This window comes from Pleurodeles waltl, chromosome 5 (genome assembly GCF_031143425.1).
Source record: "Pleurodeles waltl isolate 20211129_DDA chromosome 5, aPleWal1.hap1.20221129, whole genome shotgun sequence".
Classification (NCBI taxonomy): Eukaryota; Metazoa; Chordata; class Amphibia; order Caudata; family Salamandridae; genus Pleurodeles; species Pleurodeles waltl.
The window spans coordinates 622390629-622417686 of record NC_090444.1 but is presented as its reverse complement, the minus strand read 5'-3'; the positions used below and the strand labels follow the sequence as shown (position 1 = coordinate 622417686).

General features: G+C 42.1%; 1 protein-coding gene across 3 annotated transcripts in view; it reads left to right on the top strand.

Moving 5' to 3' along the window:
- The window catches only part of RMDN2 (regulator of microtubule dynamics 2), a 516997-nt gene that overhangs the window by 98034 nt on the left and 391905 nt on the right, over positions 1-27058 (top strand). The window lies entirely within an intron of this gene.

Sequence of the window (27058 nt, the reverse complement as noted above, 5' to 3'; positions counted from 1 at the left end):
GGAGAAGGAGTGTCCCCTCTGTAACGGATGAGGAGTGTGCATACAAAGGGCTTGTGAGGAGGAGCTCAGGTGTCTTGCGGGTCGCTGGAAGTTCAGTTCATGGTTGATGTAGGCCCGTCCTTGATGGTGCAGTGTTTTGCAGCCGTGTACGAGGATCTTCAACTGGCATCTCTTGTGGACGGGGAGTCAGTGGAGGTTTCTGAGGTGGGGGGTGATGTTGGTCCATTTGAGGAGGTCCAGGATGAGTCGGTCTGCAGCATTCTGTACGATCTGGGGTCTCTTGAGGAGCTAGGAGGAGATGCGGGCATAGAGCCCGTTGCCGTAGTCGAGTTGGCTGGTAACGAGGGCCTGCATGACAGTCTTTCTGGTGCTGACTGGGATCCATCTGAACATTCTGTGGACTGGGGGAAGGGAGTGGAAGCAGGAGGAGGCGACTCCATGGTCAGTTCGCTGTCGAGGATGAAGCCTTTGTTGCGTGCGTGGTCTGTAGGTATGGGTGTTTGTCTGAGTTCTGCTGGCAACCAGCTGTGGTCCAATCGGGTTGTGTTCTTACCGAAGACCAGTACTTTTGTCTTGTCGGAGCTGAGTTTAAGGCAGTTTTCTCTCATCCAGTTGGCTGCTTTTTAGAGTTTAGAGGAAAGGAATGAAAAAGATCTGCCCCCCTGATGGAATTGAGAATAAATGAGGGTGCATTTAAGTAAAAATAAGTCCCTGTGGGTTATAGTGGATGCAAAGGTTTGGGAAATCACAGAGAACAAGACTGTGGTATTGCGACAAAAGTTAGAAAATATGGAAAATAGTGAGAACTGAAAATAAATTAGAGACAGCACAGGTACATTGAGGGAATACTGAACTGAAAAGAAAATAATCATTGCCCATGTAGCTATCATTAAGACCAGTGGAATTTTATGTGCACATAATTCATTTTGTAGAGATATTTCCATTGAAAGCACTTTTTAGACCGATGTTGAACTTTCAGCACTTGTCCGGTTTAACAGAATGTAACAGTAAATATTTGGGGAAGGCTGTTAAACCCAAATGTGCATGTTGGGTAGGAGATGTCCTTGGATACTTTTGTCAGGCATATTATAAACTAGAGTGTACACGTTGGATATGAAGTGGGCTGATGTGTGCCAGTATCGAAGGACCTAACAAGAGTGTGCTTGTTGAATGGCAAGTATTGGTAACTGATCTCAAATAGTGCACTTGCTCTTCTCAAAGTGCCCAAAGCTAGCACAGTTTCCCAGAATGTATGCATTTTTAAGAAAATCATCAAATCGCTTATGCTATGTGTAGTTTTGTAAGATTTTTCAATGGTTTCAACTGTTTGTAGCCAGACAAAATAATGCAAACACTGGAGTGGCTTGAAATATGAACAATATTATGTGGACATAAGCACTTTTCTCTTAGTGGTGAAAAGTGCCACAGATAAGGCATTAAAATTTCACAAACAGGGATTTTGAGTGCAAAGAAGTGTCACGCATAGTAAACCTTTCAGCTTGGCAGCTCTTTGGTAATGGAGGGTACCAGGAGACAAAAATATTTTTGAGCCTTGCGTGCCACAGTGCATGAACTACAACTTTCAAGATATATTGTATACAACAAGGGTCTTGGAGCCTGCCCGTTGTTTTCCATTTGTTGGCTTCATTGTCACTCCTGTTTGCTGCCTTCTAATTGGCCAGTGTGAGCTGACTTCACTTCCTCTTCTTTTTGGCTGGAGCACGGACTACATACTGATTGCTTCAGCCCGATTGCTGTCCTTCTACTGATCGTACTTTGATTGAGGTACTACTTCAATTTTTTCTGCTTCCCTGTCATACTTGCTTAAGCTCTTGCCATTTGTAGCTGTGTTTTACTATGCCACATGCACGTCAAAGAATCCCCTTCCTCCTTTGAAATTCCTTTGAAATGGATGTTTATTGTAACAACAGATGTTATATGCTTTTATTTTGACAACAGATCTTATCTGCTTTTAAATGCATTTCACTAAGACATGGACATGGGCACAGTTGGCTTCTTTGTAAGATTAGATTTTTTGCCTAATGTCATTTTTTTCTTCTTTTTCACACTTGGGGAGATTAACTGAAGTGCTCAGAATCACAGGGGTGTTGTGCTGAGGCAGAACAAGTATTCGCAAAGCCTATAGGTCTTGTGTCTCATCTTTGAGACTATTGGCTCTTACATTGCCTTTTGTTTATGCTGTACAGCATGGACGTTGCCAACTTAGGCAATGATTTGTAGCCATGCTGTATGGCAATGTGGCTGCTGTGCAGCATGGCTAAAATTAGTAACTGAAAGAAAAGGACAGTGATGCATCCTGCGCAAATACACAAAAAAAAGGGAATTAACCCAGGCTGCGTCATAGCGCTTTTCAAAATTAGTTCTAGCCACTCTGCTAAGCATCACCGCTGCAATACAGCATGGCTACAAAACATTGCCAGTAACTCTAATAGGCGAGATTGATTGGCTTTGCTAATGCATGTTATTCTAAATACCTTTCTCCCTCCGAATTCTCCCCCACCCCAAATTGTTTTTCTGTGCATATATTTATATACCTGTGAGAGGAAATGAAAGAGGGGGAGATGTTGTGCAATGACATTTTGTTAGTGGTGGGAGAGAGCAAAAGCCAGACTTCTAGGTGCCCCATGCCAGCTGGCAGCAAATACTCCTTCAACAAACAAGTCTTTCTACTTCTAGCTCTGATGTTGTAGAAGCAGAAGCTCCACCTGTTGCCAGTAATAAGATTGGGCACTTTGATTGAACTAATCAACCTAAATAGTGACATATGCTCTAATCTGCATATGATTTGGTCTTTTCTATTTAGCAGTAATTCCTGTTGTTAACCCCATAAGTGCTCCCCACACCCAACTGCTGAACCTATTTTTCCTATTTGCTGTAAGCATTAGGGCTCCCTAAGGTTTTTCCACATAAGGTATCCACAGCAAATTTGCATCCTTTTTTCCAACATCCTGCGGCTTGTAAAGGTATCCAGGGTTTGTGGATTCCTCTGGAGGGGACCAAGAAAATAGGCAAAAATATAGCTACATTTTGAGTTGTTTGGGGAAAAATAGCAAAAGTGTAGATTTTTTCCCTTTAAGATGGCATCAACAAATGGATAAGTGTGCTAAGGTCACCATCTTCCCAGCTTTCAAGAACCAAACACAAAAGCCTAATTTATTGACACAGTTTTATTTGTTTTCAAAGAGGTAGCCTATTTTTGTGCCCTCAACCTACTTTCAGTTTGTGGTGGAAACCAGTGTGAAACCCATGGGTGATCCAGGAAATGTATAGATTTCTGGAAGGCAGATAAAATTCTGAATTCATGAAGGGCTCTTATATGTAGATTCCTCAGGGTTTTCCAAAAAAACACTGTTGAAATAAAGAAATATTGAAAATTAAGTAGGAAAAAACAGACATTTGTGACAACATTTTCATCTGTACCTTTTTGTCATGATGGCAAATTTACAAAAACAATGCACCATGACATCCGCTTGACCCTTCTAGTTGCAGGGGCTGATAGTGTTTGCAGGTTGTACAAGAACCCAAGGTACCCAGAGCCAACAACTAAGTTGGCCCGTACAATAGTTTTTCATTGTGTACAGTGTATAGATCAATTCATATGGTGAAATATTTAGAGTGAAAAATGGGTATCAAGGAAACCCATGTATTTCTGAAATGGGCACAAGATATGGACTATAGGATATGTGGTTAGTTATACATCTTTAAATGTGTGGGTGTGAGTACTAGCATATAATTTTAAGTGTATTTTTCAAAATCTCTTCTTTCTTACACACTGGTTGGATTTAGAAGGCACAAATACAGCGACATCCAAATGGTAATAACAAATGTTTTGCTATGTTATGCTCTCATGTGTCGTTTGATAAAAATGGCACCTCACTTGTGTAGGTAGGCCTAGTGCCCGCAGGAGAAAATGGGCCAAAATACAACATGGACTCATCACATGTTTTGACTGAAAATGGACCCTTTTATTCCAGTGTGAGTAACTGTGGATTTTGGACCATAGCTTAGACGGCACCTAGGGAAACCTAGCAAACTTGCACGTTTGATAAACTAGACACCTGAGGGAATCCAAGGTGCATTGATCTGCGTGGCTCAGTGTTTTTTGTTTTTTTACCCAGAATCCATTGCAAACCACAAACTTTAACTAAAAAAACATATTTTCCTCATATTTCTGTGATGGAAAGTTCTGGAATCTGCTGGGAGCCCCAAACTTCCTCCCACCCAGCATTCCCCCAAGTCTCATTATAAAAATGGTACCTCAGTTGTGTGGGTAGGCCTAGTGCCCAGTGACAGAAAACAACTCAAAACACAAAATGGATACATCACATTTTTCCATTCAAAACTGATCATTTTTTTGGCTGAGCTATGCTCTCCGAGCACTGATGCAGTATAAGTAAACGAGCCCTTTGGCTCGTTTTACTTTCACTCACTGATGACCATTACAGTATAGATTAAAAAAACACCATGGTTGTGCAGTAAGCTCCTCATGGGCAGTCTGAGCTGAAAATGAAATAAAGGACTCCCTCTGGTGCTGCGCACCAGAGCGACCTTCATTTACCTCCTCAGTGTCGGCCAATAGCCAGCACCCGCCCCGTGGAAGTATTGGTCACCCGCACCCAAGGGGTTAAGACTTGTAAATATTATGGCCCTCATTACGACCCTGGCGGTATAGAACCGCCAGGGCCGCGGGACGCGGTGGCACCGCCGACAGGCCGGCGGTGCCCCGCAGGGCATTCTGACCGCGGCGGCTTAGCCGCGGTCAGTAAAGGGAAACCGGCGGTCTCCCGCCGGTTTCCCGCTGCCCCCAGGAATCCTCCAAGCCGGCGCAGCTTGCTGCGCCGGCTTGGGGATTCCGACTCCCCCTCCCGCCATCCAGTTCCTGGCGGTTCTCCCGCCGGGAACCGGATGGCGGGAGGGGGAGTCTCGGGGCCCCTGGGGGCCCCTGCAGTGCCCATGCCAATGGCATGGGCACTGCAGGGGCCCCCGTAAGAGGGCCCCTACAAGTATTTCACTGTCTGCTTGGCAGACAGTGAAATACGCGACGGGTGCAAATGCACCCGTCGCACCTTCCCACTCCGCCGGCTCGATTACGAGCCGGCATCCTCGTGGGAAGGTCGTTTTCCCCTGGGCTGGCGGGCGGCCTTTTGGCGGCCGCCCGCCAGCCCAGGGGAAAACTTGAAATACCCGCCGCGGTCTTTTGACCGCGGCGCGGTATTTTGGAGGGCGGAATTCTGGCGGGCGGCCTCCGCCGCCCGCCAGAATCAGAATGAGGGCCTATGTGTAAAAAGCCAGAGTGCCATTTCTTTAAGCACTTTGCTATATGCAGAAAGCTGCAACAAGCTTGTAATACGGTACACCAGCCTTTGTCATTCAAATTCCGTTTTCGTTGAATATTTATGTCAGGCCGATGCTCAATCAATCATATAAAGTGGTGTTTATTCTGCCCGAGGTGGGTAGGCCATTTATGAATTCAGAACACCTTCACTGGCATGTCTTTGAGTTGCGAGCAGCTGCGAAGATATAAAGTTGCAAAGTACACCCCTTAAGCCAGTGGTTCCCAACTTGTGGTCCCCGGACCCCTGGGGGTCCGCGAAGCCTTCTCAGGGGGTCCGCGAGAGCCTAGAAAATTAAAAAATATTGACAAATTAGGTCCCCAGCTTCCAGTAAGGACTTAGGTGGGGGTCCCCGGATTCCCATGATGATTCAGTGGGGGTCCTTGGGTTCCATTAATGTTCAAGTGGGGGTCCACAAAAATCAAAAGGTTGGGAACCACTGCCTTAAGCTAAATAGATATCGCCGTTTTTGACTTGCAGGTTTACCTCTTTTAACTAACCCAATCCACAGATAAGTTAAATGACTCGATATCATTTTAGGAAACATCAGCTGTCATACAGTTTTACTGAGGGCGCTCTCGGGTTTTCTGGTGCAACCGTTTAATTTTATTTTTAAAAAAATCTCATTCTGGCAAACTTCCTCGTAGATCCTGGTATGTTTTGTCCAAATCAATTATATGAATCATATCAGTTCTTCTCCATAAATCAATGAGGTGTGGCCCTGGTTCATAGAACTGTAGGATTTAATTGCAAACGCTTCGGATATCCATATTTCTTACAAATATAAGAACATAGAAATGTAATGCATTGACATATAATTACTTAAGGCCCGACCCTCAAACCTTTTTGCATTGTTCTGTTTAGGACGTGTCCACAGATGAAATTTACGACTATAAAAATCTGTTATAATGTTTTTTATTGTACTGGACCTTTCATATTGCTTTCCATATCCTTGCGAAGCCAATGTGCTTTCTAGCTTGTCGGCTAAGTAGCTACTCTTTCAGTATCATTTATATGTGGTGCATTGTCGCCAGTCGTATCTTACTGGGAGAGATGGAGACTGTGAATTTTTTCATGAAAGTGGGGAGTCCCTTGTTTTCTTTGGGCATTGAGGAATGGCTTTCTTCACCAGGAAAAGTATTTTCTAGATTGGGGAAACAAGAAAAATAATGACTGTGCCTATGGAACTTAAACCTAACAACATAGCATGGACTTTCCACTTGCAAACAGTCTGTTGGTTTAGTGTTGGACACATGCACAACTATCTAGGGATCAGTGGCAATAAAAAGGGAGCCGCAGCGCCTGCAGTGCGGGGGGAAGGTGGGCCGAGCTCCAGGGGGCCCCCTCAGCACGGTACACTGTGCAATGGCAGCAGGTCCCTGACTGGGTCCAGGGGGGAGGGGGCCTCCTTCAGGTACTTTGTAGGGGGCCACCTCAAATTTCGTTATGCCACTGCTAGGGATTTCTTAGACTTAGATGTGTGGTTTTCACATTTTTCTGTATGGCCAAAAAGTGATACATTTCCTAAAATTGCATGCATAAATCTATGAGCTGTTTGGTTGTTTTTCTCCGAAGACCGCTAGTGTTCACTAAAGTTGCATATATCTTCCAAATCAAGGTGGCAGTGGAGGGGGGTAGTAGAGAAGTTATGTTAATATTTTAACAAATAGTGAAAAAGCGCAGAAGACTCCCAATGTTGTGGAGATGATTATTACTATTTGGGCACTTGAAGCCATAATTCGGAATAATCAAGAACTGTCAATGGCGAAGCAAGTGCATCTCCGAGTTCCTGTGAGAATATCAGAGGAAGGACTCATATCTAAGGGTCTTTGTAGCATTTAAAGCATGCCTTACAACAAAGGTAGAAGGTTGTATTAAAAATCAAATGTTGGATGCCTAAGAGAATGTGAAGCTCCCGCCACACTCAGAGGCTCCTGCCTGCCATCCCGGATTTTGTGCTACACTGACTGCTCTCGGCTATAATTGAGTTCTACCCAAGAAACAGAAAAAGGTTCGGGGCTGAGTAGACCTTCAAAAGTCTACTAAAATGGGGGATTGCCTGAGAACTAGAATTGAGATTCATTTGTATGTTCCGTGCTCCTTGATGCAAGATCTTACTTCAGCAGTGTAACTACCTTTCATCTAGTTTCTGGCTGGTTTTCTGTCAGCCAAAGATGGCAGACCTCAAGAGTTATTTTCTTTTGCTGTGAGAACAATATTGTAGTCCTAGCTTGAGCAAGCGCTTATTTAGTGAAGGCTTTATTGACGATCAGTTGAAGAGTAGCAGTAGTGAGGTACTCAAACCTTTGATTATTCTTTAGGGTGGCTTCACTGACCAAAGGTTCTCTCTCCTTCTGAAGATGAACCTATGACCCCATGCAGCTGCACCACAGGAATTAAGTCGACCCCCCTCTGCCAGGCTAATAGTAGGTGCAATAAGTCCTGTTGGTACAGCTATTTTCTCCCATGGCTCTGCTGCAGGACCTGCTGATAGCTCACTATGCATTGTTAAAAAAGAGACGGTACTGTAGTTTTTTCTTGGAAGTGCGCATTAATTTAGAATTAAGGGTGATCTGTCGAATTTTTCTTAGGCATGGTGGTCCACCATGTCACAGAGTGAGAAGCGTTTTATGTTCTCCCGCTAACAAAAAATGTAACGTTGCTGGACATCAGCAATAATCCGTAGCTTAGTTCAATCATCTTATACATTTTGATCATCTGTCACTGATTTCACTTCATTAAAAGTTTGGTTTGGCAATGCATCTGCTCTTCCCTGTGTTATGTTACTTTCCAGCCAAAAGCTCTGCATAGGTGGTAACCTGAACTCTTACTAATATTTATATATCGCTCTCTTGGTCTGGTTATCAGTAAATCCACTGAGTCTGTTGCTGTTGCAGTTCTATTAACACATTTTTCTATGAAGCGGTTCTTCTTGGGTCATTACTTAATTATGCTTTTTTCACTGGCAGATGGTGTCAAACCCATGGGTAAGAACAGTACTTCCAGTTCACAAAGCTACTTATGCGTATGGATGGTTACTGTGTGAGTTTTCGTATGTTACACACTGGAAAGTTATTCAGGGATACGCCTATGTAGGGGATTGTCTGAGAAGTTCCAGGAGCATGGAAACATAGTGGATCAACACAGACAATGTCGTAACTTTAAAAGTATTCACACAGCTTCAGACACGTTTACAGTATTTTACTAATCACATAAATACCTCCGAACAAGCCAGGCAAAGATTGTTCATCTAGTGCAGTAAAGGATACTGCACTCACCTGAATGGTTTATTTCTGTCGGCACCCTTCGTGGTGAGCCAAGTTGTGCAGTAGTCTGTGTCAAGGAGGTATTCCTAGAGCTTGTATTGTGCTTTTGATCATAACCTAGGGGCAAAGTTCAAAGCAACTTAGCAGCTGGCACAGAGGCCTGATGTCTTAGGGACCTGAGCTGGCGACAGGCACTGCTGTGTTTGCTTCCTAATCCCTCTTAGCCACATAAATAACTTAAGAGATAGACTCAGAGCACTGTCAACTTTGACTTCTTATCGAAGCTCTCTGTGCTCTGACTATTGGCCATTTTGTCATGAAAGCAACAGATGCTACCATCTTAAAGATTTGACCACTCAACCCCAGGTGGTTTGCAGCAGGATATCGGGAAAACAAGTATTGGGGTTTTTAAAATTTGATTTCGTTTCTATAATATAAAGCAATAGGCTGGACACCATCGTAACACTTTGGGGGTTATTCCAACTTTGGAGGAAGTGGTAATCCGTCCCAAAAGTGACGGTAAAGTGACGGATATTCCACCAGCCGTATTACAAGTCCATTATATCCTATGGAACTCGTAATACGGCTGGTGGTAAATCCGTCACATTTGGGACGGATTACCACCTCCTCCAAAGTTGGAATAACCCCCTTTGTCTCTTTTGCTCCTAACGGATCGTTTTTGTTAGTGCATACCAGTACTTAAGTTGCGAGGCCACCAATTGTCTATACCAGATCCTGTCTGCTGTAATGTTGCTGCCACACTAATCAAGCCAAAGATACCGACTTAATTGTTCACCTCAAATTTCAAATTCCTTCATGTTTAATGAGCATTTTACATTTTTCATTTTTACCTTTTTTATGTATATATACTTCATTAATCTGCTAATACTGTTTCATTTTCCAAACAGTGACCGACCCCCTGTGTTCATATCAGAGACACCATTCTAAGAACTGCTGGGCTAGAGAGTCCTTGTTGCTAAAGATTGGGAAATGTCCAAACTGCAAAATGCCATTTTGCCCCATGCACCTAAAATCCTTGCACATCCGCTCTGCTGTGTACACAATAGGCATTTTAGATGAAGCTTTGTGCTTAAATATCCCATTATTGTTTCCATACTGTGTGATTGCTTGCTTATATGTTACATGCCTGTTGCCATAAGAGGCATAGAGTGGGCATAAGTTATAATTAGCTTACTGAACTACAACTGGCAAATGTCAAAGCTTTCTTGGGCTTAAATCATCACCTTATGACTAACGTTTTCACCGAACTATAACGTCCCATTTGCCTTAGTTTTTTTCAGTCAATTTCTAGTTTTTTTTTTTTTAAACTTAAGTAAAGGTCCTTTCTCTGTACCCATGATCTGCGTTTGACCTTGTCCCTAGAAAGTCATCATGGAGGGAGTTGCTGGGAATGGGGGGTCCTCTCCATATTCTTAAAGTCACCATTAGATTACACACTAAGAATTATGCTCAGGTTATATGTGGGCCCCAGGGCGAGCTAACTGGCCAAATCCCTGTTAATTGGGGAGTGAGACAAGGGTGTGTGTTGGCCCAAACTCTATTTCTCCTGTACATTAATGATTTATGGACTGATTTAGAGTTAGGCGAATGGGTTACTTTGTCACACAAGTGACAGATACCCCGTCTGCCGTATTACGATTCCCATAGGATATAATGGGATCGTAATAGGGTGGACCTGATATCCTTCACGTTTGTGATGGAGTAAACCCCATGCCACCAAACTCTAAATCAGGTCCCTAGTATCTGAACTAGTGAAATGCTAGGGGGATGTTCTGTGCCTAGCTGTAGTCAAGAGTGCGGCAGTACTGTTTGCGGAAGATACCCTTCTGATGTCCTAGTCTCCTATGGGAGTACAAAAGCTCTTGGACTATTTTGGGGCCTTTTGGCGGCAACGGTCTGGAGATTAACTGCAGTAAGAAAAAATACATGCTTCTCAACCCTTGCCCATTATCACACCCGCACCCAGCCCTTAATCTTGAAAGTCTGGAACGCGTTCGGGTATTTGATTTTTTGAGGGTTACTCTTTGACAATACTTTGATTGGTCATTTCATATCCAGAAGTGCAGGCTCAAGCTTGCAATATTGTGAGGGTATTTAGAGGCCCAGCGTAGCTCCTATTGCCGTCTGATATCCACAGCTCCTCAGATCTATAGGTGCCAGGCCCTATGGGCCTCTTTGTACGGTGGAGAACTGTGGGTCCATTTAGACACCAGGGTCCTCAAGCAAGTAGAGAACCAATTTATGAGGAACCTAAACCACTTCCAAATAAGTACTCCATTGTGCCCTATGTGTTTAGAGCTTGGCCTAAGGCTCATTAATAATGTAGTAGGCCTGAAACCATTGTTGTACTGGCAGCGGATATGGGCAGTCCCTGAACATAAACCCTTTCATAGGGCCTTAGAAGAAGTAATTGAGCAGGCTGGAGCTACTAAGATCCCATCGTTCAGGACAATTAGGGACCCTCTAGGCAGATTTGGTGTGAGAATCTTTGGTCTGCTCTAGTGGATGCTGCGGCAGTCCCGAAGCGTTAAATTGATCATCTTACTTTAGGTTCCTGTTGGTTGGGAGCTTTAACAGTCTCGTTCTAGGAGTTTAAAGACGAATTCTGCTTGGAAGCATTTCTGGACGAGGTTGAACATTCCCCTTTGTGAAGACCCAATATATGACATTTTCCATAGGAACCTTACCTACCCGCTCTTTTATGGCTGCATGGAATCACGGTAACCCTGACCCATCAGAAGCTGTTGTTTTTGCTTCTGAGTTGTAGAAACGCAAGAACACGCTGTATTTTTCTGCTCAATCTATCAGGTTCAAAGGAAAAAGTGGATTTTACGACATTTTGAGGCTCAAGGTCTGTAGGATAGTGTATAGAATCTCAAAAACTACACCCAACAGTTTCTTCTACATTGGATCAAGGTACCTGATTTCCATATGGAGGCGTAGGCAGAAGAAGATGCCCATTTGATGGATTTAGGTTTTTTCCCCTGCTGCTTCTTTTTATCTTTTTATATTCGCTTTGTACCTCGTTTTTTAAGGTAATTTTAGTATCCAATTTTTAACCGTATTGACTTGTTTGTATCTGCTCACGAACTATTGAACATAATTGATGTTTTATTGTTTAATTCTTTTTATGTATTACTCTCTTTTATGGCTATTTTGAGCCGAAAGAAAGACTTTTCCTTAGATCTATAATGTCATTTTAACTATTGTTTTTTTCTGTGAATTTCAGTGATTTGTATTTACTGTAAAGTGAGATATTATAACCAAGCCTAACTATAACTTCACTTTTTCAGCGAATTTCGTTTTTAAAATGTAAAATAAACTGTTTTAGGGGAGTTAGTTATAGCACCAATTTACTATTTAACCTTATTTCTTTTTTTTAATGATCAGTAGTGTGATTTATTTTTTCAACTCAAAGAGTATTATTATTATTTTACTTTCCACCACTCCCACAGTACTATTGTGGGACTCTGGAACTCATGGGAGGGTGTGTGGATTTACTTCCTATTCTGAGGTTAGCTGCAGTAAAGCAGGACCGGCAAAAAAATCTTTAAAAAGGTTCTGTTTGGTCATACATATAATATGTAGTTCAAGCTAAGGATGAAGCACTGACGACAGCTTCTCTATGCTGGTCAAAGATACACAAGATTATGCATACCTATTTAGGTTGAGTGGGCAAGCGTTTTGACCTTTTATAAATATTGTGGGCTTTTAACTACGCCCACCTCACGCCCATCACTTTCACTCATTCATGGGCTTGTCTTTCAAAAATCACTTGATGTAATTGGTAATTGCTTATGTTTGTCCCGCCTTGAGGCTGTTTTTGTCACGTGTTGCAGTCTGCCCCTCTTTCATGGATTATTGCACAATTGCCGATATACTTCACCGTGAGAGAACTATTTATTTTGTCTCTCCCCTTTATTGCAGCCATGGCGCTCACAGCGCGATCAAGCAAAACAGCATGAGCAGGATCAGTGGTATTAGATTGTTCATATTGTTCAGTTACCTAATCAGAGTCATTTCTTGTACCTCTACCCTTGCCACACTTGAAATTGGTGAATGCTTTACTAAAACAGAAATCCTCAAAGCGAAAGCATCTCTCCTGGCACAGCGGGAGAGCCAATACTACAATATTTACTGCACTCTGGAAACTTGTCCCATAATGCTTTGCAGGCATTCATTCTCAAAACATTTTTTTCATAGGTCAGCCCGTGGTGATAATAACCCTTCCCACGATTCAGTATGTTTTGAACCTTTCTCATGGCTGCATCTTGTGTTTTACAGCTGAATGCAGATTGTGTTTTAAGGGCTTTCTTTGTAATTTCACTGTTATAGGCTTATCAGCCCTGAATATGTGTAATGTACTATGCCCTCTAGGGGCTAAATATATGGTTGCACTGCATTACTTTCTGCCATATTGTGTGTGGTTATGCTCTCTAGGGGCTAACTATACAGTTACATGACGATGTTTCTTACAAATGCTATTTTCATTCTGGGATCCTAGGGGCTGTTCTAACCTTTACAGTCACATCAGCATGTTAAAATATTTGTGGCATGGAAACTTGTACCATAATGCTTTGCAGGGAATTGCTTTAAAAAACATTTTGGATCATAACTCAGCCTGTGCTAGTCCTAGGACAATGGGGCCACCTTCAAAACATTGATCACAATGTCCTCTTTCTGTCTACATCATCTCTGGGTCCCACACTACATTAGAGGGGACTACAAAAAAAGAACCCCTACCAGCATTCATTATATTTTTAAGCTTTCTCATGGCTGGAACTTTTGTTTTACAGCTGAGGGAAGTTATGGTCCTTGTTTGTAATATCATTGTGATAGTTCGGTTAGCCTTGAAAATGTGTAATGCACTATGTCCGCTACGGGCTAAATATATAGTTATACTGCATTACTTTCTCTCATTCTTTTTTCGTAAAGTTATGCTCTCTAAAGGGCTGACTTCATTGTTACATGACTATGTTTCTTCTAAATGCTAATTTTATTGTTGTATCTTCTAAGGTCTGTTCTGAGCATTGCAATCAACATACTATAATATTTGCGCAGTGAAAACGGAAACCTTAATGCTTTGCAGGGCATTACCTTTACAAAACATTTTGCCTCATAACTCAGCCTGTGGTGGTCCTAGAACAATGGTACCGCCTTCAAAACACTCTTTCTGTCTACATCATCTCTGGGTCCTCACTCTAGGTTAGTGGGGACCCCAAAATACCAACCCCTCCCCCATTCACTGTCTTGTAAGCTTTCCGATGGCTAAAACTTTTGTTTTACAGCTGGGAGAAGTTTTTTTTTGTTTTTAATATCATTGCAGTAGGCCTGCTAAAACTGAAAAAAGCACTCAGGAGATAAGTATATGGTTACACTGCATTACTTTCTCCTGTAAGGTAGGGGCTAACAATATGGTTAGATGACCATGTTTCTTACAAATGATATTTTTGTTATGGTGCCCTCTAGGGGCTTTTTTGAGCATTACAGTTTATTTCTCATAAAGGTCTATATAATTGTATATTTTTAATAATCTCTCTTTATTACAACTTTGACCATAATTCAAGCCAGCTTAATATCTTTATTACACTATGACTGTATGAACACTCTTGATATGTTTGGGTGACCCTTCTAGTTTTTTCTCTCATCACGCCTCTGTGGCTGTCTTGTGTCTTTTTTTGGGTAATTGTGTTTGCCAGCCAACAACTCTGATGGTGGTGTGGTGAAAGTGGTATTCAATTGCAATTAGCGTGGCAGATTTAAATTAGGTTGCCAAATGGCAACATTTTTATTTGTTTGCTGCAGATAGAGGAAGAAGGTAAATAGAAGTGCTTTAATTATATGCAGGGCCACTGGAATTAAATGGCAGGAAAAGACAAAATGATGAGGCAGGATTGACCAATTTATGTGTCAAGAAAAGTTCAGTTACGAATTTACAATGCCAATAGCTCTAACTCAAGCAAATGCGACACCTATTGCATTGCATATGCTCGTTGTAATATGATAATACTGCTACAAGTGTTAAACAAAAAAATACTACATGAATTGCCTTGTATATGACTAAACCACATATTTATTTGTATAGTATGCTGTGTCTTCCTACATATTCTATCAGGATACACAGGGCTTCATATTTAGTTAGGAGATCAACCGCCTGTCTGCGATATTTAGTGATCTCTGTTTGCAAGATGGTTGCTCTGAAGGCACTGAAAGTTTGCTGAGTGGCCGCCATGTTTCATAAGGCCTCTCAGCAAACTATTGTAAAACAAAACACTAATGATCCTGACACCCTGGAAGTTTTCTCCAAGGTTGTAAGGGTATTTTTTCTTTTTCTTTTTTCCCCAAACAGAAAAAAACACATGATCAGATCTAAATAGTCTGGATGGTCTGATGTACTTGCACCGACAGCCCAGAGTCCTTTGGGCCATCAGTGTAAGATTTCCATTGGTGATGCATGCGCGACCACCTCCGCCAGAAGTATGATGGTCTGTCCAACTCAACATAAAGAGGACAGACGGTCAGTTTGGCAGACATGGTGCTCCGCTTGTGGTGGTGTACCCTATTCACCAAATTCTAAATGAGGCTTATATACGGGTATATAAGACAATAGTACTCTAGATAATACTAGTTTGGCTGCTGAAAGATTACCCTGGGAATTCCTGATATTAAGGTTGTTCAGACTGATAGTACACTTAATTCCATCGCCAAGAGTTATCAGTTCTCATGATATCAGATAACTCTAGGAATACAATGCAATTAATTGGTGAGTTACCAGTCACTCATAATGAGATCCTTAAGGTTACTTTTATAAAAAAAAATGCAAAGATGGCTATACCAACAGAGAGACACTTACTAAAATGTACACAAGAGTTAGAAGTGTGTTAAATAAGAGATCCGAAAAACCTGTACATTTATACATGAGCAAGTTAATCAGTAATAAGCAGTCCAGTGTAACTTAGATCCACCAGTTCTCTTTGTGCTGATACTGTGTGTGTTTTTCAAACTGTACAAATTATGACCAGTTGAGTTTGTCATCTAATATACTCATCGTTGCCATTATCCTTCCACAACATTCCTTGGTGAGTTATTTCCCAAGGAAGAAAGTTTTGAGCTGTTTCTTTAGGTACCGAGAATATGGGACCAGTCTTTGTTCAGTTGTATGTAGTTTCAAAATGGAAGACAGATTGATTCAATATTTGTTATTATTTGAGGTTTGGATTTCTATGTGCAGCAGGTCATCACCGAATAGATACCGTAGACAACCTAAAATGGTAAATTAGTAAGTTAGTTTAGATGTCATCATGAATACTTTGTAAGTTATGCAGCCTGATAAATGCTTTAGTTGGGAGCCAGTATTAATGATACTATAAAATTGTAATGTTGAGGACACAATATTACGTGAGAGGCAGCTTCTTGAATACTGTGTATTGTGTGTATTGGCAAGGCCTAGTGCCATGATAGGAACTGATCAAACCAAGGACAATGGAAGCTCTTGCTTAGAGACACCTATTGACCTCGGTTGGATTCGTCCCTGTCATTGGCACTAGGCCCAGCCACACAGGTTGGGCAGTTTGTATCAACACAGATGAAGCAATGCTGGGTGGTAGAAATTTTGTGGATTCCTCTGGATTTCAGAAGGTTCCATCACAGAAATGTAGGGAAAACGTGTGATCTCAGGCAAAGTTGGAGGTTTGCAGCGCATTGTGGGTAAGAAAATGGTGCAGGGTGCATGTGAAGCACATCACTTAGGACTTTCTAAGATGACTAGTTCTCAGAAGTGTCTGGGTCTGGTAGGTTTTTCCAGGTGGCAGCCTTCCAAAGCCCAAAAAGTGCAGCTGTTCACCATTGTGAGTGGAACAATACTGGCAGTTAACAAAGCTCACTTGGCCCATTTGTAAAATCAACTCCCATAAGTGTCAAGTATCCTTGCTTGCCATTGGTGTGAGATGCTTAAGCCGGCAGGGGAGCAGAAAGACTGTCGCCCCTTTCAGTTGTGGTGGGAGCATAACCATGTCCAGAAGAGTGGTGGGCAGCCCACACCCCTCTATTTTCTTTTTAAGATTCCCTGACGTCTAGTGGACTGTCTGCCTCCCCCGGGGTCGGATTGGGGGTAATTATCACCATCTGCCCCCAGGAGGGGCAGAAAGACTGTTTCCCCATTTATTTGGCATTCCCATGCCCCCATCCCTCTTTTTGTAAAAATAAATGCTTCCCTGGTGTCTATTGGGCTTTCCGTCCCCATGGGGGTCAGATCAGGAAGGTACTAATCCCCATCTACCCCCGGGTGGGGCATAAAGACTGTGTCCATTCTGGGCAGCCCCCATCCCTCTTTTATTAAAAAAACAAAATCCTGTTGTCTAGTAGGCTTTCTGCCCCCCATGGTGGGGCAAATTGGGGGTATTAATCCCCATCTACCCCTGGTGGTGGGGGGGTGGGGGGAGAGGGGCAGAAAGACTGTTCTGATTTATTTTTGGGGGGTGGGTGGGGGCATTGGCCTCCCCATTTTAGGCAGCCCCCACCTCTATGTATAAAAACCAAAATCCCTGATGCCTAGTGGGCTTTCCTCGCTTTGCCAAGTAGATAACATAGAACCTATTGGCAATTTATCACTTGCATGCCTCAGATTATGTTCTTGCATATGTTTTTTTACAGATTGTACTGAATTCTGCCTTTGAAGTGAATATTGGTAAGTATTGACTTTCTATATTTAATCCCAAACTTCCACATATAATTTTCAGTTTTTTCTAAACTCCTCTGCCTACTTCAGCGTACTTAGTACAATCTCATTTTTGCAGAGAGTGGAGATCTTTGTCTATTCCCCATGATCCAAATGTAACCAGAATCTTATCACTTCTGCAAATACCAAGGGCCGGATGTAGGAAATGTTTTGCATGGTGCAAACTGCAAAATTCGCAGTTTGCGCCATGAAAAACATGCGATGCACATTCCCATTTTGCGAGTCGGTAACTTGGTTACCGACTCGCAAAATGGGAATGCGACTCGCAAATAGGAAGGGGTGTTCCCCATCCTATTTGCGATTTCGCATCACGAGGCAGAATTGCTTTGTGACCGCGAACGCTGTCGCAAATCAATTCGCAGTTAGCACCCATGTGAAGTGGGTGCTAACCCATTCGCAAACAGGAAGGGGTACCCATGGGACCCCTTCCCCTTTGTGAATGGCTCTAAAAATATTTTTTCAGAGCAGGCAGTGTTCCTATGGACCACTGCCTACTCTGAAAAAATTAAACCAAATGGTTTAATTTTCTCAAGTGTATTGCAACTCGTTTTCCTTTAAGGAAAACGGGCTAAAATAAAAAAAAAAAAAAAAATGCTTTATTAAAAAAAAGTCACAGACATGGAGGTCTGCTGTCTCCAGCAGGCCACCATCCCTGTGATTGCAGGGAATCGCAAGGGGGTCACAATTGCGACCCACCTCATTAATATTAATGAGGTGGGTCTTTGCGACCCCCTTGCGATTCGCAGATGGTGTCAGGGGCACCATCCTGCATATGGGATTGCGACTCGCAAATTGCGAGTCGCAATCCCGTTTCTACCTACATCTGGCCCCAAGCAACTCCAAGATATTCCATTGGCTTCCATTCTGATGGTCAGGACAATTAATGACTTAGGTAACAACAGTAATCTTTTTAAGCACTTCCCCTCTTCCTTCTCCCAATCATATTTGCCAGTTCCACTCCATATTGAAATTCTTTATGAATTATAGCAGCATAAGTATTCAGGGCTGGTCTCAAAGTCGCATCCCTATGATCTTTGTTAATTATTTTTTAAAGACCACCCACTGAAGAGAGTGCTCTTAATTCTGGTGAATCTTTATGTTCTCTTGACTGTAAATTCTCCTATAACCAGACCCTGAACACCATATGTTCGATGGCATGTGTAGCTGCAGATACACATGCTATGCATTGCTTCCGCCATCTAGTGTTGGGCTCGGAGTGTTACAAGTCGTTTTTCTTCGAAGAAGTCTTTTTGGAGTCACAGGATCAAGTGACTCCTCCTCTGTCATACTGCACGTGGGCATTGACTCCTTTGTTAGACGGTTTTCTTCCCACTGTCGGGTTCGGACGTGTTTCCTCTCGCTCTGAGATTTCGAATCGGAAACTCTAGATAACTTTCTTTCACCATCGGTATCGTTTCGATCGCGCTTTTCATCTACAGTTAGTACCTTCGAAAACCAATTTTTGCCCTTCTGGGCGTGAGCGCTCATCTCTGGCCTGTTCAGGCCTACCGAGTCGAAGCCTGATGGATTGGACACCATTCCGATTCTGTCCTCGCTGCCACGCAAAATTTCCATACACAGATCAACACCTGGTATGTAATCTGTGTCTCACTCACGATCACCGATAAGAGGATTGTGAAGCCTGTCAATCGTTCCGATCCAAGACAATGCGAAATGTTTGGAGAGACAGGAGATTGGAAATGGTGTTGAAAAGTACTGAGTATATCAACACACTTGAGGAAGAACAGGTGCAGGCGGCAGTTTCCATTCAGGACACCAACTCCAAAGAAGACTCGGAGGAAGATAGCCAAATCTTTACTGCTGGCCAGCCCATGAGTACGACTGCCTCTACTCCCACTCCAAAAAAGTCCTCGAAGGCCTTGGGTGCAACACTGCCAGAGAGCCATGATTCAACCCGTAAGAAAATACTCGGCGACCAACTGTCTGGTTCGGTGCCGAAAAAGGCCACTCCTACTTCGCTTCTGGAGTCGAGCAAAACCACCAAAAGTATAACTTCTGAACCGAGTCTGCATCCACACTCTTTGGAGTCGAAACCTCGACGTCCTGCCTCAGAGCCAAAGCAACCGGCTGTATTTTCGGGCCCTAAAAATCTGCCATCTTCGGAGCCAAAAAAGTATTCCTACACAGAGGAACAAGGACTTTCGAGCCATCTAAAGCAGAGCTCCAAGCCATATGATGAGCAGTCCTCTAAATCATCGAAACCATCAGAATGTATTTCTGAGGACACTGAAATTCAGCCTTTTCACGAAATCATGGATGAGAGACAATCAAGGATCCATATCCATAAAGAGACTAGCAGAATCATTACTGCACCTCCTCCACAGACTAAAAGAAAGTTGGCTTTTCAGGAACATCTAGATACTGCTCCACCACCAGCAAAGATTTGTAAACGGAAGGAGAAGCTATTACCTCTGCATACTTCTCCCCCTCATTCACCACAACTTTCTTTTTCACCACCACCCACTAGCCCACCACCTCTGCCTTCACCAACTCACACACAAACTTATTCTCATGGTGATACGGTTGATCCTTGGGATCTGTATGATCCAGATCCCATACCTGCTAATGACCCAGACTTCTAACCTTCCAAACCTTCCCCACCAGAAGACACTACTGCATACATGCAGGTCATCTCTAGGGCAGCAGTGCACCACGGGGTACTTATGCAAAGTGAGCCTTTGGAACAGGATTTCCTTTTTAATACCTTATCCTCCTCGCACTCATGATACCAGTGCCTCCCAATGCTACCTGGCATGATCAAACATGCAGATGAGATATTTAATGAGCCGGTTAACGCTAGGGTTTTAACACCATGCATTGATAAGAAATATAAGCCTGCACCTATAGACCCTGCCTACATTACCCATCAGATACCTCCAGACTCAATAGTTGTCAGTGCTGCCAGAAAAAGGGCCAATAGTCAAGCGTCAGGTGATGCCCCTCCCTCTGACAAAGAAAGCAGGAAATTCGATGCTGAGAAAAGGGCTCAACAAATTGTTGAAGAAGGTCAGGCCATAAGTAATAACCAGATAAGGTCTGCCCTTGATGCTGCAGATACAGCAGCTAGAGGTGTGATTACTGCTGTCACCATATGCAGACACGCATGGCTACGTTCCTCTGGATTCAAACCAGAAATACAGCAGGCAGTACTGAATATGCCCTTTGATTTAAAAAAAACCTGTTTGGTCCTGAGGTTGACACCACAATAGAAAAACTTAGGAAGGACTCAGACACTGCCAAAGCAATGGGAGCCGTATACACAACACCTTATAGAGGTTCCTTTCATAAGCAGCAATTTAGAGGAGGATTCAAGCCCTAATCTGTGGAGGCTTCTATCTCCCAGCCTAAACAGCAAGGTCATCAGCAGCAGTACCAGAGCGGGGGTTTAGAGGCTCCTAAAGAGGACAAAACTTCAGAGCCAGAGGCAAATTCTAGGCCTCAAAAAATGTCACTACCCCATCAAAACAGTGACTTCATAAGCAGGCAGACTGCAGCAATTCGAATCCCATGGCAAAATATCACCACAGATCAATGGGTACTCTCAATTATCCGCAATGGTTAATGTCTAGAATTGAGTTCTACCCCTCCAAATATTCCTCCTCGTTATCATAGGTTGTCCCCAGAACACAACGTTCTATTACTACAAGAAGTGCAATTGCTACTACTAAAAGAGGCAATAGAATTAGTTCCAAAATCTCAACACGGAACAGGGATATATTCACTATACTTTCTCATTCCCAAAAAGGATGGCACTCTCAGACCCATTCTAGTTCTCAGACCACTAAATCTATATATCCTGTCAGAACACTTTCACGTGGCAACTCTATAGGACGTCATTCCACTACTACAAAAACAAGATTGCATGACCGCATTAGATCTCAAAGATGCGTATTTCCATATACCCATCCATCCAGCTCACAGAAAATACTCAAGGTTTGTGATAGCCGGAAAGCATTACCAATTATAAGTTCTGCCATTCGGCATAACAGCTCCCAGGGTATTCACAAAATGTCTAGCAGTAGTAGCAGCTTACCTAAGAAGACAACACATACATGTTTTTCCTTTTCTAGATTAGTCAACACCGCACTCAATACACAGTAGACACCCTACATACATTAGGGTTCACTCTCAATTGCCAAAAAATCCCATCTTCAACCAGCACAGGTGCAACCTTACCTAGGTGCTATTCTCAATACACAAAAAACCCTAGCCTATTCAAATACACAAAAGATACAAGCTTTCCAAAATCTCATACCACAAATGCAGCCAAATCAACAATATAGAGTAAGATTTATCATGAAACTATTGGGAATGATGGCATTGTGCATAGCAATAGTACCGCATGCAAGACTAAACATGAGAACATTACAACAGTGCCTCTCACAACAATGGTCTCAAGCACAAGGTCAATTGCAACATCTAGAGTTGTTAGACCGCCAAACACACAAGTCCCTTCAATGATGGAATCTCAGCAATTTAATGAAGGGACGGTAATTTCAAGACCCTGTGTCTCAGACCACAGTAACAACAGATGCATCCATGATAAATTGGGGAGCTCATCTCAACAACCTCACCATACCAGGGGAATGGGATTCAAAACAGCTAAATTATCACATAAACCATTTAGAATTATTAGCTGTATTCCTTTCCCTAAAAGCTTTTCAACCACTTCTCAAACACAAAACTGTCTTCATAAAAACAGACAATATGACAACCATGTATTATCTAAAGAAACAAGGCAGGACACATTCATCTCAACTGTCCCTTCTAGCCCAAACAATATGGAAAGGGGCAGTTCACAATCATATTCATCTACTAGCAAAATACATTCCAGGAATACACAATCAGCTAGCGGATCTCCTAAGCAGAACACACCAACAGATACACGAATGGGAGATTCACTCTCAGGTACTTCAACAGTACTTTCAAAAGTGGGGACACCAGAAATAGCCCTATTTGCAACAAGCGAAAACGCAAAATGCCAAAACTGCGCATCCAGACACCTAAACCCTCTATCCAAGGGCAATGCTCTATGGATCAACCGGTCAGGGATGTTTGCTTATGCTTTTCCCCCTCTCCCACTACTTCCATTTCTGGTCAACAAACTGTGCCAAACCTCTCTTACCATGATTCTCATGGCCCTGACATGGGCACAACAACATTGGTACACAACTCTCCTAGACATGTCAGTAGTACAAACTTCCAAGCAGACCGGATTTGCTAACACAAAACAAGAGACAAATCGGACATCCCAATCCCAGTGCTCTCAATTTAACGATTTGGCTCCTGAAGTCATAAAATTTGGATACTTAAAACTTGCATTAGAATGTATGGAAGTTCTCAAACAAGCATGCAAGTCTACAACTAGACAATGCTATGCTAACAAGTGGAAACAATTTGTTTATTACTGTCAATCTAAAAATACCGACCCACTTACAGCATCAATACAAGATATTGTATGCTACCTACTTCATTTACAAAAGTCAAATTTAGCTTTCTCATCGATTAAAATCCATCTTACTGCCATATCGGCATATTCGCAGACTATACAACATACCTCTCTCTTTAGAGTTCCAGTTATCAAAGCCTTCATGGAAGGACTAAAACATATCATTCCACCTAGAACACCACTGGTTCCTGCTTGGAATCTCAATATTGCACTCACAAGACTAATGGGTCCACCTTTTGAACCCATGCATTCCTGTGAGATTCAATTTCTGTCTTGGAAAGTTGCTTTCCTCATAGCGAATACTTCATTAAGAAGAGTTACTGAAATGCAAGCATTCACTTTTGAGGACCCGTTTTTCCATGTACACAAACATAAAGTTGTACTTAAAACTAATAATTTTTTTTTGCCAAAGGTTGTATCACCTTTTCACATAAACCAAACAGTGGATTTGCCAGTCTACTTCCCACAGCTTTATTCAACTGCAGAAAGAGCCCTCCACACTATTGATTTTAAAAGAGCTCTAATATATTATGTGGATAGAGCAAGAGTTTAGAAAAACTAAACAGCTTTTTGTTGCTTTTCAACAACCACATAAAGGTAATCCTCTAAACAAGGATTAGCTAGATGGATTGTTAAATGTATTAAAACATGCTACATTAAGGCAAAACAACAACTTTTAATAACACCTAAAGCACATTCCACTAGGAAAAAAGGTGCTTCTATGGCATTCTTAGGAAACATACCAATGGCAGACATATGCAAAGCTGCCACATGGTCTACACCACATACATTTACAAAACATTACTGTCTGGATGTACTTTCAAAGCAACAGACCAATGTCGGTCAAGCTGTCCTAAAAACATTGTTTCAAACAACTTAAACTCCTACAGGCTAGCCACCGCGTTATTTTGGGGAGCAAACTGCTTTTTAGTCTATGCATAGCATGTGTATCTGCAGCTACACATGCCATCGAACAGAAAATGTCACTTACCCAGTGTACATCTGTTCGTGCCATGTAGTGCTGCAGATTCACATGCACCCTCCCTCCTCTCCGGAAACCTGTAGTCGTTGCAGTTTATTATTTGTACATATGTATATACATTCACATTTGCATGGATTTCTATTTTACTTATTACTTTTATAGTACATTTACATTCTTACATTCTATCACTCCTTCCTACACCCTTTTGCGGGAAAAAAATCTAACAAAGGAGTCGATTCCCATGCGCAGTATCGACATAACAGGTGTCAGGGCACTCATGAATAAAGTTCAGTCCTCCATATGTGTTAAGACTTGATACACCGTCAATTATGAGTCGGACCGGGATGTTAGGAAAAAGTTCTGTTTAATCTTGAGATGCAAAATCCATTGGAAACCAATTTTTTACACTCCACCAACAGCCAACACGTGTTTCGTCCTAAGAGAAAATTTGTTCTCAAAGACTTCGTCAGGGCTGCAAAACATAAATGTTAACTAAATTAAATGGGACTCATCCCACTCAGCATCTAATATCCTTAAACCTGTGACTTCTGTGAAAATTTCTTTACCATAGAATGTGACTTTGCGTGACACAAAAAACGATAATAGAGTCTTAGATTATACAGAAGGTCATCATAATACAGATTTCTAATCTGTGACATACAACATGCATGAGAGACACCATGTGAAATAAGGTTCGTCGGGAGGGTTTTACATCCAATATTAAATAATCACATATAAAAATGCAAGTAAACTCAGAAATAATAGGATAGTCATGGCACCCACGTGAAAAGTCCTCATATAAGATGTAAACCATAGGACAGAGAGAGCGTGTCCCATATGAAGCAAAGTTGTCCTGAACTGCCTTTATAAACTAAAGTGTTGCATTGTAGTACTAATTGTCAATTTACAAATATCGTCCTTTGTGGATAATTTGTGGTCCGTCAGCATTACCAAGAAATGCAAGTGGCTTTGGAGTAGTTTGGAACATGTACTGCAAATAGCTTTGATGGTCTAGTCTGGGTGAATGTTCAGGGCCTGGTGCTCAGTTTCATGCAGTTCCCATCAGGACTCTGGTGTTGCAATGCCTCCACAATAATAATCCTAAAGGGCATCTGCAGGGAATGATGTAACAAGAGCTCTTCATGTCTCATCTGACATAGTCAAACAAGCATTTCAGAATGCCTGTTCTTGGTGACTGTCAGTAATGTAGGACTAGTCGGAGAAAACTATTTTTTTCTCTACACAAGATGACTCTTTTGAAGAAAGCTGTTTTTTCCATGATGGTGCCTTGTTTCAAGTGTACTAGTTCCAAATAGCATAATTTTCCATGGTTATGCTATTCACTTTGTCTTGAGTGTTTGTGTGTGGTCTAACGGCCTCTCTTTTCTGATACCAAATTAGATTTTGTTTGAAAGTATCACCCCTCATGTTTCTTGCAAAGATGCTGCTGAAATATATTTTTCTTTTGTCCAAGAATTTATAAAGTGCTGTAAACCAACACAGGCCTCGAAAAATTATAAAAATGTTACTAGACTTACAGGGCGAGTAACTTGAATAATCGACTTGACCTAACTTTAATATACTTGTCCCGGTAACGGGTCTCAAATTGTGTGATCCTAGGTAAATATTTTAGTTAACAGAGCCACCTTTTCTTCATTCTCACATACGAGTGCACCTTCAGATATGTGAGCTCAACATTTCTGCTGTACAAAAAAAACCTATTTTGTTTAACTAGACAAAAGGCCTTATTATGAACTCAGCAGACGGGTTAGGCTGTCTGCTGAACTTCAGACGGGGAGGTTGCCGCCATAGTGGTTACCTCCCCCAGGCCCATTAAGAGTTTCCCACCAGATCAGCAGGCAGAAACCTGAGTTTCTGCACGCTGGCCTAGCGGGAAACATCCTACAGCATTGTCTCCGGCTCGTAATCGAGCTGGCGGCAATGATGTAGGGTGCATCAGCACCTTCCCAATGTTCACTGTCTGCAAAGCAGGCAGTGAACATGGCGAGGGTGCTGGCCAGGGGGACCCCTGCACTGCCCATTCCAAGTGCATGGGCAGGGCTGTTCTCCAGCAGCCTTTTCATGGCTTGTGGAGAGCAAGGTCGAAATGCCCAGCGCAGCGCTGGCCTGGCAGATTAGGACTGCTGCAGCCGCCACCCTGCCAGGATCTTTAATCCTGGTGGTGCTGGCGGTCTCACCGCAGCACGACCACCATGGTCAAAATATGGCGCTTGGACTGCCGCATTGGTGGCTGTCCGACCATCATCTGCAAGTCTGGCGGTCTACTTACTGCCAGACTCGTAATGCAGCCCTAAATGTTTTCTCCATGTAATATAAAAATCCATCCTGCGACTTGCCTCTTAGTTTACTAATAGCATTGCCATCAGGGCAGGGGTGTTTCTCAGTTTGTGTTTAAACACTCTCTTTTAATAAATATACTACTAAAGCATGATGTGGTAGCACACTTTTATTTACAGACAGTACATTTCTAAGAAATGTCCAAAAACCTTCCAACTAACTTGTAGCTTTACTGATAAAACAATATAGTGTATTAACAAAAATATGTGAGAATTGGGTTTCAGAAAACATATTTATCTTATGGACATCAGTAAGTAAAGTGTTCTGATTTGCTTTTATCCTTTTAAAATATTTTTAATCACACAGAAATACAAAAAATGGACTTTAACAACTACTGAAATATATTTTAAAATATTTGTACCGTTTACTTAGTGTGAAATTAAAGACTTTAGGGTGCCAGGTTTTTCCTAACACACAACATTTAAATAACTCTTTGTACAGCAGGTCAGGATTACAAAATTCTTGACATCTACAGTCAGTATGAAAATTAATTGTAAGACAAACTGACTTTTGACCTCTGCTTCCCAACACAGAGCAAATGTTACAAGATAACAAGATTTAAATGTGTCTTATTTGCTCCTTCATTATCTGTTTGAACAGAACACCTGTTCTTTGTCAACAAGAAAGGACCAGTAGGTCCTAAAAAATAGATCTACCTGATAAAATATGACTTGCCACAGTGAGTTGGTGAGTAGATGTTTTTGAGACCTGCAGCAAAGTAGATTTAGAGCACTGAAATAGAGAACAATGGTATGGAATAATGAGAAGATATATATAGGTACAATAAACCATGTAGAGTAGGGTGAGTTTTTTTTAGTTTAAAAGCTTTAATGTCAATTTAAAACATAATAAACATAATCACAAGAAAAG